Source organism: Ursus arctos, unplaced genomic scaffold (genome assembly GCF_023065955.2).
Source record: "Ursus arctos isolate Adak ecotype North America unplaced genomic scaffold, UrsArc2.0 scaffold_16, whole genome shotgun sequence".
In the NCBI taxonomy this organism is placed as follows: domain Eukaryota; kingdom Metazoa; phylum Chordata; class Mammalia; order Carnivora; family Ursidae; genus Ursus; species Ursus arctos.
In genome coordinates, this window is record NW_026622830.1 from 7,310,050 (window position 1) to 7,316,049 (window position 6,000).

Genomic DNA, 6,000 nt, shown 5'->3' on the forward strand with positions numbered 1-6,000 from the left:
TGTTCCATCTGGACACCCAACAGATTGGATAGGCATATCCATATTGGTGAAGCAGATCTCTTTACTCGCCTACCAAATCAAATGTCAGTCTCTTTCAGAAACATCCTCAGAGATATACCCAGGAACAGCATTTTGCCAGCTGTCTAAGCATCTCTTAGGCCAGTCAGGTTGACACACAGAATTAACCATCACACTCCCACAGAGAGAAAAACATCTGGCATGGTTAAGATTTGTTGAGTGAATGCAAGAACATTAGCAAGTTGGCCCTGCTAATTGTTGTAGCATTCTCTCAATCATCCCATTTGAGGGAGGCTCAGGGTTGATGGTTTTACTCTTTTTGAGTTGATATCCAAAAGAAACTAAAGACTTAGGAAACGAAAACCAAAAAAAACCTAACTTAAAGCGAGGCTCTCTCTTAAGAGATTCAAATAAAGTTGAAATTGAGGATGATATTTTGGAAGTGACAGGATTCTTAGTCAACAGATTTACCAAGACTTCTTTTTCTTTTCTTAATTTGTGAATGGCATGAAAATTAACTCAAATATCTCACCAGAGTGAGAATTACCTAGTCAATTACATCATTCCCTATGGTTTTCCAAAGGAGAGAGAGACTCAAGAAAGCCATATACCCATTGGATCTTCTGTTTCCAAGTTAAAAGGGGAAGAGTGAGTGTGACTGTGTGTTTGTTGGTAGAAAACTTCTGATTTATTTACTACTATATCACAGGCTCACTAATGAGAATAAATTGATAGACTAATTAAATATGCAACTGCAAATCAGACTGTAGCCAGTTGGTGAAAACTCAGGCATCAGCAGGCAACAATTACTGCTGATTAGAACACATAAACATTTTTAAACTTTGACTTTCGTCGGTAAAATATCAAGTTTTTCCCACTGTCCTGCACCCTCCTCCTATGTCGATGAACATCTACAGATATAGGACAGTCAATGTATTGGACAGTTTTAATAAGCTAATATTTACATCATCTTTTTATCATTAACAATCCAAGAAATGAGATAGAATATTTCTTTTCAAATTTAGTTTCTTTTTTTTTTTTTAAGATTTTATTTTTATTTATTTGACAGAGACAGCCAGCGAGAGAGGGAACACAAGCAGGGGGAGTGGGAGAGGGAGAAGCAGGCTCCCAGCAGAGGAGCCTGATGTGGGGCTCGATCCCAGAACACTGGGATCACTCCCTGAGCCGAAGGCAGACACGCTTAACGACTGCGCCATCCAGGCGCCCCTCAAATTTAGTTTCTATCTCTTCATTTTAACAGATTCTCTCTTGTTTTTATTACAATAGGAACATATGCTTGTATAAATATTGCAAAATAAAAATCAGCAAAAAGAAAATAATAATCCATAATATCACTACTCAAAGATAATGAGTTTAAAAACAGTGTGTGTTCTTTCAGTCTCTGTTCTGCATGCATTTTCAAAAAAGTAACATTTTACAGCGTATTTCATAACCTGCTTTTCTCAATTGACCAAAATAGTATGAATAGTTCTCATTTTATCACCTATTATTCTATGAGCTTTTAAATGGCTTAGCTATTATATTACATGTGACAGGTATGCATTTGTAAGTCAATTCTTTATTGCTAGTTAGCGTGCTTGTATAATTTTCTATTATAAATAATGTTGCAGATAAAATGTAAGAGGTTATCTTCATGACCTCAAGGTAAACAAAGATTTTAAAACTCAGGCAATCATCTGATTTTGAGTAAAGTCTTCCTTGCCTCTTGAGCCTGTCCCGTGCCATGTCTTCGGCAGTTCGGCTCAGCGGAAGCTGATGTCCCAATATTTTGGATTACATGGGAAGGAAAGTCATGAGGCAGTGTGTATCAGGGAAGGGGGAGGGTAGCAGGAACAAATGCAAATAACTTACTTAGAATGTATTATTCTAGAACATCACCAAAACAGCAGTGGCTAGGGGTGCCAACCTCCAAGGAATTTTCGGTAAGAAGGGGTGCTCATTGTCACAGAATCTGGCAAGAAGAAGGCTGGGATAGAGGTAAAAGCAAGAGGAATGTGAACAAGGGACAATGTAGTGCCAGGACCAGAAGTCTCATTGGGAAGAGGTCTTGTCCTTCTTATCTGAGCCTTGCCAATTACTGTGAACTTTCCCAAGGGCGGTAGGGGTGTTGCTAAGCGGCTTGGGAAGTTGACTTAGCAACAAAGGCAGGGGAGCACCAGATCCACCGGGAGGACCGAAGACCGGCACAGGTGGAGAAGAGGTAACAGTCAGTTGCTCCATTTAAGAGGTAAACACTCATCAATTATTACTCAGTTATTAATTGCCAGTTAGCAAGCACAGTAGGAACCCAAACCAGCCAAGAGCCCTGTTAACCTCCATTCCTCTTTATTGCGCGTACATTCCATCAAGGTAAAGCCCTTCAGTGTTCTCGCAGTTGAAAGTGGCTGAGCATACCCCAAGCACATGCTGAAGTGTGCTGACTGGCCCTTATGTTTCCTCTTTGAGAATAATGCTTTCTTCTCAATACTCATTATTTTTAATTGCTCCTTTCAGGATTCTGAAACCCTTTCCTTGGACTCCTCATTATTCATCTCAAAGTACAATCTGATTTGCTATGTTCAAGTTTTGGGTTGTTTTTTGTTTTTGTTTTTGTTTTTAAAGATCCTCGGCTCCATAATTTGAAAGATTACCTTCTCTACCAAAGGCTGCTACTTTTACAAAGCCCAGCAGGTTGCTGATTTGAAAAACAGGAGGGGGTGGCATGGGGCGCAACAAAGGCAAGCAGACCACCCGCCAGCTAGCTCCGGGAAGGGAGGCAGCTATTCCCACAGGGACTGCAGGACTCACGTGAATTTAAGCATAGGAGACAGACAATCCCTTAGGGGCCAGATCTTTGCAGTTTCTGGCTTGCGCTCCTAGGCATTACTGACCTAATGAACTTCAAGATGGGGAAGGGCATGCAGAGACAAGACGGGATGGAGAAGGTCAGAGAGAATGATAGGGAAATTTATTATATTTAACTTGGGTGTGAGAGAGAGAGAGGGAGAGAGAGACAGTCACAGAAAGACTGGAGATTGACATTGACCGGTGGTTACTAGCTAAGGCACACATTGTTCCCTCCCTGCCAAGGGACATTTGGCAATGTCTGGAGATATCTTTGGTTGTCACCACCAGAACTAAGGAAGCAGGGGTAGGAGTGCTACTGGTATCTAATGAAAACAGGCTGAGGAGGCTACTAAACATCTTACAACATACGGGACCAATCCCCCATAAAGAATTAGCTGGCCCAGGTTTTTATAACCAAGGCTGGGAAACCCTGTTATAGATTCAGCTTAATTTGTATGTTATAGATTCACTTAATTTTCCCCAAATTTAAGAAACTGCACAAATATTTGCACTCCCAACTTGGTGGAGACATCTGTTGGAAATAAGAACCAATAACATAATACTAACAACAGTGGTTAACAATTACAAAGTACTTACCACGTGGCAAGCATTTTACCCTCATGAGCTTCTTTTCCTGCTCATGCAATAAATGAGATACTATTTAATATCTCTGAGGTACAGAGGGATGACTTAAAAAAAAATCCCTAAAACTGAGAGGTATTACATAATTGCCTCCAGGTGTCACACTGCAATCACATTTCAGAATGAGACTTTCTGGCCCCTCATATACTGTTCCATTCTTCTCCCAAAGTCAATGCTTTCCACCATTCTGTTATGAATAGAGCATAGGAAATGCCAAGGAAAGGGCAGGGATTATAGATGTATTTTTTAATACATAAAGACATATGAGTTTGGCAAGGTGGCCGCATATGAGATCTCGATGAAAAAAAATCCTAGACACCAAAAAATAAAATTTTCAGAAGTAATATTTAAAACAGCAACAAAACTATGAATAGCTTAGAAAAGTTCTAACAAGAGTGTAGGGTTTTTAGGTAATATTAGAAACTATCGACAAATTAGGTAGAAGGCCTAAATAAATGGAGATATACTCTGTTTATAGATGAAAAGACTCATTCATAGTCTTCAAGCTATAAAGGCTTCATAATATAAAGATGAGAGATGTTTCCAAATGAATCAAAATATAATGCAATTTCAATACAAATCCCAACAGGGTTTTTATTGCGATTTGGCAGACTGGTTATAGAGGATTTATAGGGAAGAACAAACTTCCAAAATAACCTAGACACTCTAGAAGAAGACCGAGAAGGTGAAATTATGTTTTTCCTGGACACGTGTCTGGACAGGGGCATGAAGAGTGCACAGGACTGGCTCGGGAAAACCTAAAACACTAGTGGAATAGAAAACAGAGCTCAGAACAGCATATTCTGAAGTTTAATCCCTGGGATGGAATTGTAATTGCAGCAAATGGTACTTGGACCATTAGGTATCATTTAAGAAATAAATAAATTTGAATAAACACACACACACACGCACACTACACACACACACGGGAATTGAAGACTAAGGTATGAAAAACATATCTTTAAATAGAAGGAAACATAAGAAACAATATTTATGATTTGGGGACAGAGAATGATTTTTAACATAAAATGTAATAAACAGAAATCATAATAAATGTTGATTATTTGACTACAGTAAGCATATAATTGTTCATCAAAAGATTTTAAATGTCCAGAGACAGAAAATATGGGGCGCCTGGGTGGCACAGCGGTTAAGCGTCTGCCTTCGGCTCAGGGCGTGATCCCGGCGATCTGGGATCGAGCCCCACATCAGGCTCCTCTGCTATGAGCCTGCTTCTTCCTCTCCCACTCCCCCTGCCTGTGTTCCCTCTCTCGCTGGCTGTCTCTATCTCTGTCAAATAAATAAAATCTTTAAAAAAAAAAAAAAAAAAAAAGAAAATAGATTAGAAGAATATATTTGCATGGAATAACAAATGATTAGCAAATTAGTATTCAGAATAAAAAGACCTTCTTAGTAAGAAAAAATGATTTTATGAATATATACACATATATAGATCTAATATATACGATATCTAATATACATAAAATTCACAGAAAAGGAAATATAAATGAATACTGAACGTAAAAAAGATGTCTTAGCTCATTGTAACCAAAAAAAAAGTTAAGTAAACTGACATGATACTATTTTATATCCAACGCATGGGCAGAAACCTAAAAAAGTCTGAATACCATCTATAGGCACAGATGCTGATGGGACTGCAAATTGGTACAACTACTTCGGAGATCAATTTAGCAACAACCGGAAAAGTCAATACTGTGCATATTTACAACTTAGCATTTGTCCTTTGAGTTGTTACCCTGGATAAGGAGACATGTTCGAGAATGTCCAAGAAAGCAACATCTGCATAATAGAATAGTGAACAGAAATTAAAAGCCTATTAATGGGAGAATGGATTAATCATTGAGTGGTAGTCACACAATAGAATATTATACAGAAGTTAAAAATAGATCAGCCTGAACTTCATGTATTAATGATATACCTTTTATAACGCCAAATGAAAAAAAAAAGCAAGTTGCTGAAGAAAACATGGAGATTTAAAGATATATATACACTTATATATATTATATATATAATATATATAATATATATATGTAATATGCAAACTGATCTCAAATGTTGCTGAGGAAGCTTACTTATCATTACCAGAAATCTAACAGCAAATACGAATCCAAGACAATGGTCATCTCTTGATGTGGTGGGAGACAGGGAGAAGTGATTGGTGAACACAGAGGCTTCAAATATACTATTATTTACATCTTAAATACAGTATTTAGAACAATTATAAATAATTGCAACTTTTAAAATGTAAACAACCACCTCTTCACCTCATCCAGGAAATCACTGAGTATGTATGGTCATTGATATGTATGGATGGAGAGCTGCGTGCAGAAGAAAATTCTTGTTCCCATTCTCTTTGCTTTTAAGAAAATTGGCTGCTTTAGGCAATCAACTTTGCTTGACTTTATAGTCCCGTCAGCAAATGAAGTTGGCCATGCAGGTGGATACCTTGTGCCCTCTCACTCCTAGCCTGGA